This window comes from Lepidochelys kempii, chromosome 23 (assembly GCF_965140285.1).
Source record: "Lepidochelys kempii isolate rLepKem1 chromosome 23, rLepKem1.hap1, whole genome shotgun sequence".
Lineage (NCBI taxonomy): Eukaryota > Metazoa > Chordata > Testudines > Cheloniidae > Lepidochelys > Lepidochelys kempii.
Genome location: NC_136402.1, coordinates 9,581,046 through 9,590,764, shown reverse-complemented (window position 1 = coordinate 9,590,764; position 9,719 = coordinate 9,581,046).

Genomic DNA, 9,719 nt, shown 5'->3' with positions numbered 1-9,719 from the left:
TGGATTGGCTGGCTATATGGATACTTGGGGCAGCTTGCTATTGGATAAGTATGCTGGGAAAAAGGATGTATAAAAGCCTGTGTAACTTCCTGCTCTGTGTACAGGATTTGAGATTCAAATCTCCCGGTACCTATTTGAAGCTTCAAATAAACTTTTCTGCTTCTCCACCCCGTTGTGATTATTGGGTGTAGCACACCGGGAAAGGAACCATTCAAGCTGTTGTTCAGCCTCTCGGCACTGGGTGCCAGCAACAGTCCGATGCCAGGACAGTCCCCCTGAGCTCTGGAGAGGACTAGAGGTGCCTTAGGACGCCTGCCGTGCAGCTGCTGGAGAGTCAGCAGGAGACATTGGGTGAGGACTGGAGCCCCCCAGGGCAGGGGCCATTCAGGAGACCCAGCGTGGGGGGAATCAGTCCTGGGATTCTCTGCAGCGGCTGCTCCCACACAGGCCTTGGACACAGGAGCTGCGAAACCCCCACAAAGCGCTGCCCCGGCACAGAGCTCTGTAGCACTGGGACTCCGTACGCGTGAGCTGCAATCCAGCAGGGCCTTGGGCCAGCCCCACCCTCTCCCATTGCCCCGCTCTGGGAGGCCAGGGCACAGTTCACAATTTAGCACTGACCAGCTGCAAGGATCCTGGCGGGCCCTGGTATGGTTGGAGCAGCATTTTCAATGTTCGGGAAAAGCGAGATCTATGCAATAGGCAACGTAGCTCCATCTGGGCACCAGCCAGCTCCTGTGCCCCAGAGAGCTCCCACTGAACCAGGGACGAAGGGGGCAGGAAGTTGGAAGAGAAGGTGCCATCCTGGGACCCAGGAGACCCATGTTCATTTCCCAGCTCTGCCACAGATGCTCTGTTTGTCTTCGAGCAAGTCCCTTATTCTCTCTCTGCAGCGGTTCCCTGTCTGTACAGTGTGGGTAGCAACCAGGCCCTGCCCTGAAGGGGGCAGTTAGAATAAATGCAATTGAGGTTGGGCAGTGCTCGGATGCCAGGGGGATGAGGGCCAGGATGGTGCCTAAGACAGACCGAAAGCAAGGGGGAGCTACAGAGCCGGTGGTGAGAGGGGTTTGGCCTTTGACAATCTGCTCTGAGTGCCTGGGCTGCCAGACCCCAGGCAGCCACTGGCATTGCCAGACCTCCCTGATCTATGGTGCTGCTGCTCTCCCTGCTTCTAGGAGTCAGTGCCTCCCCCGGGCCGAGACCCCCGCAGCAATCATCTCCTGGGGCTGCCGTGGCACTGAGCGTTAGCAAGGCCTGGGACTCAGTTGGGCAGGGGAGGTGCTGCTATTAAAGCAGCTTCTGCGTCGTTGCAGCGGTGGGAGAGGAAGCAGAGACGGGACCATTTTACATCCCGTGGCCAAAGCACCCGGCAGCTTGGGAAAGTGGAAAGAGCCGCTTGGGTGGGCTGGGAGCCGGGGGTGGGGAGAGTTCATGAATCCCCGTTCTGCACTGTCACGAGAAGGAGGAGCCGGGATGGAAGTGATCCTCCCACTCGGGGATCCAGAGACCCCCTGGCTCCAGTGGCATGGACGCAGGGAGGGGCTCTGGCCTGCGGTCTGCAGGAGCTGGGACTAGAGGAGCCCAGCGGTCCCTTCCGGCCTAACGTCTGTGACTGTGGGGAGCGGTGTTGGATCATATTAAAGAAGTTCTGTATTAAAATCACAAATGAGTTTGATTCCCCACAGTTTAAAGTCCAGGGTATTACTAATTAAGAGGTCTCTTGGTTTTTGGTGCTGTTTCGCTCCCTCTATGTGTGAAACTTGCAAGCTGCTAATTGTGTTCGTACATTCTAAGACTGAGTCTGTTCTCAAAGCAATTCACAGAGAGAGAGACTCAAAGCAATACTCGAACAACAGAAACAGCACCCAGAGACTCCCCGCCCTTTTGTTGTATTAACAATTGTGATTAAAATAGAGATAGAGGATGTATGTGGATGGATGCTTGGTGTGGATAATAACTGAATGATCAGGGAGGTGCCAGCCTAAGAATCCAGTGTCCATCGGCTGAAGACGGCGTCAAGTGGAAATAACCAGAGGACCCCCGGAGGGCAGACTGGAATCCACCCAACAGCCTCAAGAATGGGAGAACCAAAGAACAAGATAACATCTAGCAGCTCGGAGCCCTCAGGAATGTGCTATCTGCTGATTGATTCAGCAACCGCATGATGAAGGAATTCCCATAGACTGGCATAGGAAGAAATTCCTATAAAAATAGACTCTAAAAAGTGAGAACTTTGGAGTCTGATTCTGCAAACCAACTTCCAAGAGCATCAGATGAGATGCTCATAGGTTCATAGATTCATAGATATTAAGGTCAGAAGGGACCATTATGATCATCTAGTCTGACCTCCTGCACAACGCAGGCCACAGAATCTCACCCACCCACTCCTGCGATAAACCTCTCACCTATGGCTGCACTACTGAAGTCCTCATATCATGGTTCAAAGACTTCTAGGAGCAGAGAATCCTCCAGCAAGTGACCCGGGCCCCATGCTACAGAGGAAGGCGAAAAACCTCCAGGGTCTCTTCCAATCTGCCCTGGAGGAAAATTCCCTCCCGACCCCAAATCTGGCGATCAGCTAAACGCTGAGCATATGGGCAAGATTCACCAATCAGATACCCAGGAAAGAATTCTCTGTAGTAACTCAGATCCCACCCCATCTAATATCCCATCACAGGCTATTGGGCCTATTTACCATGAATATTTAATTACCAAAACCATGTTATCCCATCATACCATCTGCTTCATAAACTCATGTCCAGGCCACCTGGCCAGTGGCTTGGCATGAGCAACTCTAAGGCTGGTAACTATGATAACAACCTTGCAGAACCTGTGTGTGTGTGTGTGTTTGTATGAATGAATGTGTGACTAAATATGAGGTTGAATGGAATGTTATAGCTATAACTAACTGCTTACTTCAGAGTAACAGCCGTGTTAGTCTGTGTTCGCAAAAAGAAAAGGGGTACTTGTGGCACCTTAGAGACTAACCAATTTATTTGAGCATAAGCTTTCGTGAGCTAAGCTTATGCTCAAATAAATTGGTTAGTCTCTAAGGTGCCACAAGTCCTCCTTTTCTAACTGCTTACTATGATTCTTTCTGTATTCACAATAAATGTGGTATTTTGCCTTTTTGCCTTTAATAAGATCCTGCTGGTTTTTATTTTATTGGTATAACAGCGGAAGATCCCTCCCATGACCCCGGTGGGGAAGGACAGGCTCTAAAGCCCCGGCGAAGCCAGAGCAAGTCTGGGCTGGGGCATCCCATGGCTGGGGAGTCACACATTGGCTGGTCTGTGACTCGCCTGCCCATTGTGACACGCCCCTGCTGGCTGGCACAGCCTCATCCCCTCACTGCCAGGCTTGGCTCTGGCAGAGCGAGAGCTGGCAGGTGCCCCTGGGGAACGCTGAGCCAGCAGATCCAGCTCCGCCACCGGCAGCAGAAAGTGGGTGGCCCATTTACGAGCAGGCTTTTGCCCACTCCTGACTCCAGGTAGGAGAATCTTCTATTGCCCACCTCTGCTTTTCCATTGCATGCAGTCTTCTGCGTGAGATCAGGTGAGTCCCCGCCGCCCCGGGCCTCAGCTAACGAGGGAGAACAGGTCCCTGCTCTGCGGGGGGGTTGAGAGCCTAAATACCACAACACCCGTGTGCTCAGCCACTGGCATGATGGGGCCAGGTAAGTGCCCAGACCGGGAGGTAGCTGGTAGCCCTGCCCCTCGTCCTACTCCAGCCCTGCTCTCGCTCCAGCCTCGCTCCACCCACGCCCCGGCCTCCTGAGTCCAGCTCCAACCACGAGGCCTGACCACCTCCAGCACCCTTGCGGACACCATCACTTCCAGAGGGAATGGCACTGAGGTTGCCGGGGGAACAGGCATTCTCCGACTGCCCGGAGCCATTGTTCCATTCACCAGGACAGTCCGATGCCAGGACAGTCCCCCTGAGCTCTGGAGAGGACGAGAGCTGCCTTAGGACACCTGCCGTGCATTTACTGGGGAGTCAGCAGGAGATGTTGGGTGAGGAATGGAGCCCCCCAGGGCAGGGGCCATTCAGGAGACCCAGCGTGGGGGGAATCAGGCCTGGGATTCTCTGCAGCGGCTGCTCCCACACAGGCCTTGGAGAGACGAGCTGCAAAATCGCCACAAAGCTCTGCCCCGGCACAGCCTGCCTGCCTGCCGCTCTCCCGCCTTCTGCCCCAGAGAGCTCCCACAGCTCCCACTGAACCAGGGACGAAAGGGGCAGGAGGTTGAAAGAGAAGGTGCCATCCTGGGATCCAGGAGACCCATGTTCATTTCCCAGCTCTGCCACAGATGCTCTGTTTGTCTTCGAGCAAGTCCCTTCTTCCCTCTGTGCTGTAGTTCCCTGTCTGTACAGTGGGGGTAGCTGCCAGACCCTGCCCTGAAGGGGGCAGTTAGAATAAATGCTATTGAGGTTGGGTAGTACTCGGATGCCAGGGGGATGAGGGCCAGGATGGTGCGTAAGACAGACCGAAAGCAAGGAAGAGCTACAGAGCCGGTGGTGAGAGGGGTTTGGCCTTTGACAATCTGCTCTGAGTGCCTGGGCTGCCAGACCCCAGGCAGCCACTGGCATTGCCAGACCTCCCTGATCTATGGTGCTGCTGCTCTCCCTGCTTCTAGGAGTCACTGCCTCCCCCGGGCCGAGACCCCCGTGTCACGGAGTCCACGGGTGATGCTCTGGAACTGCTCCCTACGAAGCCAGTCAGGACTCTGGGGAAGTCTCCTTTCGGTGAGCAGCCTGTCTGCAGGGCAAACAGCTCCCACAGCTTCCACCTTCCTGGGTCTGACCTCGGAGCATTCAGCCTCCTCTGCCCCTCCGTGAGCTTCCCACAGCGAGTCCGCCCAGGCGGGGTCCTGGGGAAGCCAGAGGGTCCTGCCCCCCCAACTCCGCAGTCAGACGTGACTCTCAGCCAGCCAGTAAAACAGAAGGTTTATTAGACGACAGGAACATGGTCTAAAACAGAGCTTGTAGGTGCAGAGAACAGGACCCCTCAGCTGGGTCCGTTTTGGGAGGTAGTGAGCCAGAGAACCACGTCTGTACTTCACTCCATGTCCCCAGCCAGCCTCAACTGAAACTCTCTCCAGCCCCTCCTCCTCTGGGCTTTGTCCCTTTCCCGGGCCAGGAGGTCACCTGATTCCTTTATTCTCCAACCCTTTTAGCTCTCACCTTGCAGGGGGGAAGGGCCAGGCCATCAGTTGCCAGGAAACGGGGTGTCAGCCATTCTCTCTGTCCAGACCCCTGCACATACCTGCCCTCTAGGGCTCTGCAATGATCATACACCCTTACCCCACCACCTAGAGACTTAAGAACCTCCTAGGGGAAACTGAGGCACCCCCACACTATTCAGAGGAAACATTAAGAACAGTCCCACTTCGTCACACGCCGCAGCAATCATCTCCTGGGGCTGTCATGGCATTGAGCGTTAGCAAGACCAGGCACTCAGTTGGGCGTGGGGGGGTGGGAGGGTGCTGCTATTAAAGGAGCTTCTGCATCATTGCAGCAGTGGGAGAGGAAGCAGAGACTGGGACGATTTTACACCCCATGACCAAAGCACCCAGCAGCTTGGGAAAGTGGAAAGAGCCTGCCATGTGGGCTGGGAGCTAGGGGTGGGGAGAGTTCATGAATCCCCATTCTGCACTGTCACGAGAAGGAGGAGCTGGGATGGAAGTGATTCTCCCATTCGGGGATCCAGAGACCCCCTGGCTCCAATAGCATGGATGCAGGGAGGGGCTCTGTCCTGGGGTCTGCAGGAGCTGGGACTAGAGGAGCCCAGCGGTCCCTTCCGGCCTAACGTCTGTGACTGTGGGGAGCGGAAGGTCCGTCCCATGACCCCTGTGGAGAAGGACAGGCTCTAAAGCCCCGGCGAGGCCAGAGCAAGTCTGGGCTGGGGCATCCCATGGCTGGGGAGTCACACATTGGCTGGTCTGTGACTCACCTGCCCATTGTGACACGCCCCTGCTGGCTGGCACAGCCTCATCCCCTCACTGCCAGGCTTGGCTCTGGCAGAGCGAGAGCTGGCAGGTGCCCCTGGGGACGCTGAGCCAGCAGTTCCAGCTCCGCCACCGGCAGCAGAAAGTGGGTGGCCCATTTACGCGCAGGCTTCTGCCCACTCCTGACTCCACGTAGGAGAATCTTCTATTGCCCACCTCTGCTTTTCCATTGCATCGCCAACCACACCGAGCCTTCCCCGAGCTCCTGGCTGGGCGGCGCACGTCTGCCAAGTGCCCCGGTGCCGGCGGTCTAGCCTGGTGCCAGTGAGGAAGTGGGCAGCGGCATGCGCACAGGAGGGAGCTGCCTTAGGACACCTGCCGTGCATTTCCTGGGGAGTCAGCAGGAGATGTTGGGTGAGGAATGGAGCCCCCCAGGGCAGGGGCCATTCAGGAGACCCAGAGTGGGGGGAATCAGGCCTGGGATTCTCTGCAGCGGCTGCTCCCACACAGGCCTCGGAGAGACGAGCTGCGAAATCGCCACAAAGCTCTGCCCCGGCACAGCCTACCTGCCTGCCGCTCTCCCACCTTCTGCTCCTTCCCCTTCACGGTGGGGTCAGAGCAACTCCTGCTGCTCACCAGACCGCCCCCGGCTCCCCCACCCCGCTTCCCTCCCCCACCTGGGACCTGCCACGGCCCCAATATTCCTGGGGGAAGGGATCAGGGTAATTTCCCTGGGCAGGAAGAATCCTGAGTGGTTGGATGCAGCCTGTCTGCTGGGCAGTTTGTGAACCAGCAGAAGGAGAGGCGGGAGTGACCCGGGGGAGGCCGTTTGGCCTGCGGGATGGGCCTGGGAGTCCGGAGACCTGGGTTCTAATCCTGCCTGTACTGCTGACTGCCTGGGTGACTTTGAGCACATCCATTGGCTTGTTTCCCTGCTGGCAGCTGTAGGCACTGGTGGAACGGCCATACGTGGACTGGCCCTGATGCTGAACGGGGCAGTCGCCTCTCACCTCTCACAAGCAATGCCTTGTCCTGGCTTCTTGCAGGATGGCTGAGGAAGTCCGCAAGGTCCCCTTGAAGCCCATCCGTGCCTGGGAGGAGACGAGACCTCCTCGAAGGAAGAGTCCGCGGAAGAGCCCACAGCAGCAGCAGGAGCTGTGTGTGCCTCAGCCCTTCCATGCTGGTGAGTGGGTGCCTCCTGGGTGGGCGGAGGGGCTGCAAAAATGGCCGGGGCCATGGCCCTGCATTGCGGTGGGGCTTGCCCCCTGGGGGTTGGGGTTGCAAGACCAGGGTGTCAGTGGCGGGAGAAGACTCCATCACCTTTGTACAACTCTGGGCTGCCATGAGATGGAGAGACAGGAAAACCCAGGCAGGGGGGAATGGCCCCTCCTGCTGGCAGCAGCTGCAGCCCCTACATCTGATCGGGGCATTAGGGGCGGCAGCAGAAGCATCAGGTGGAGACTGACTGAATTGCCCACCCCGATCCGTCACACACAGGGTCGGAAGATGTTTTCCACCAGTCGAAGGGGATGCTCTGTGCACAGTGGGTTGTTAAGCCGAAGGATTGCAGGGTGCCGGCTAAAGCATGAGATGCCCCCTGATGTTGCAGCCCCATCTGCTGGCTCCTTTGCAGGGGGGTGACGCATGGCACAGCACAGGGCATTTGGGTGGGGGGGTTGATGATGGGAGCCCAGGGCCTGCCCAGGTTACACCCGGTGGCTGTCGATGGCAGGAGAGGCAGTCAGAGGAAGCAGAACAGGCAGGCCCTGGGTCCCCGTATCTCGCGCAGACTGGGTAGCTCCTCCCTCTCCCGCAGCGGGGAGCAGAGCGATTCACTGCCATTCCCTCTGCCCCCTCCAGCAATGGCCCGGAGAACGGGGACACCACTCATAGCCTGACATCATGCCTCCTTCCAGGTGTGGTGCTGCATGCTGGGTGCGGGCAGGGAAGTGGGGTGGCTGCTGGGAACCAGGGCTCTGACTGGATCTTTGCTGGGCTGAGCAGCAAAGAGTTGGGGAAACCAGGGATGGCTGTGCTAGACCCTGCTGTGCATCGGGGCTGCTACCCTGCTGGGGTGGGAGCCGGGGGCAAGGGTCTCTGCTAAGATCTCTGTCACCCAGCCTGCAGCTTGGCAGCCCCAGGTATGACCACTGCTCTGTCTTTGATCAGATTCACCATCACCTGGGAATGCCTCCTGCTTTATGGGGCCAGACTCGCAGGAGAAAGACACCCTAGACTACATCAACGCCTTTCTCAAGGGCAATGAACAGGTACCAAGAGCCCTCCTCTGATCTGTCAGCTACTGCCCTGTCCACATGCACCATCCGTCCTTCTCCGGATGAGGCATGGATTCTAAGGCCAGACGGGACCACTGTGACCTCCTGTATAAAACAGGCCAGAGACCTGCCCCCAAATAATTCCTGTTTAAACTAGAGCATCTTAAAATCATCCTCTCTTGAGTTACAAAAGGCACCCACCATGCCCCTTGCCCACTGGATTTGGCCAGTCCCCAGCGTGATGGGTTGCCCCCCTTTGAGGTGCCACCTGATGTCCTGGCTTATCACTGAGCCCACCTGTTCTGCCAGCCTGGGCCCCCGTTACCTTGTCTTGTTGGGCTCGGCTCACAAGCCTCTTCCAGCCATACACACAGGCAGGGCCACACCCAGCTGCAGAAAGACACAGACACTGAGATCAGCTCTGGGAAGACTCAGCTGAAGGGCCTTGTCCCACTTCTCTGGTGCCCACCTCCTTTGGAGTACAGAACAAAGGTTTTATGACATGCGCCCCCTCCCTCGATGTTGAGAGAGGTATGAACAACTCTTTGCCCCTCCTCCCAGTTACTAATTTATACTGCAAAATGGGCTGTGGTATAAACAAGAAATAAGATGATTAACTACAAGAGGTAGATTTTAAGGGGTTATAAGAGATAGCAAACAGAACAAAGCAGATTACCCTAGTAAATAAACAAAACACAGAAACGAAGCTTTACACACCAGATAGATAGGATATACATTAGCAAATTCTCCCCGAGTGATAAACAGGTTGGCAGATTCTTAAGGCAGAAGCTGCCTTGGTTTTGCAGCTTGGATTTCCCAGGTTTTCTTGCACAGGCTAGGAATCTCTCTCTAGCCTAGGACCATCACTTCTCATTTTCAATCTTTGTCTCTCAGGTGTTTCCAGGTATCTTATTGCAGGGAGTCTGAGGTCCCGTCCCCCCCGCCCCCACGATGTCCTTGTTCCCCTTTTATCTTCTCTTCCCACCTGCTGGAAAACTCTTTTGCTGTGACCTGGGTCCAACAGGTCCCGTTGTGTCGCGTTATCTCGGGGAGGTTTCTATTGCACACAGTTCCTGGGGTAGCCCTAATGCTTGTGCATTTCCTCCAGGAGCCAGTGTTTGGCTTTTTTGCTGTTCTACCTGAAAGGCTGTTTTGAACCTCACAGTGTTTTTCAGGAACACATACACAGCTCAACTTCAGAACGTCACATACAACGATAGCACATGCAATCCAATGAGACATTAATGTCTAGCAGATAAAGACTTTTACACTGATACCTTACAAGACATACTTGGTACCAAACATATCCTAATTATATGACCGTGGCGAATATTGGGGTGTCAGGGTGCCACACCCAGATGTTCCTCCCACTCTCTCAAGGCCCCCAGTAAGACTGTCTGGCTGCTTAGCCCCTATGTTGCAGTTCCTCTTTGGACACCTGCCCCGTGAGATCTGCTCCCTCTCTGGTCAGGTTTCACACAGAGCTGCCGTGCCGTCC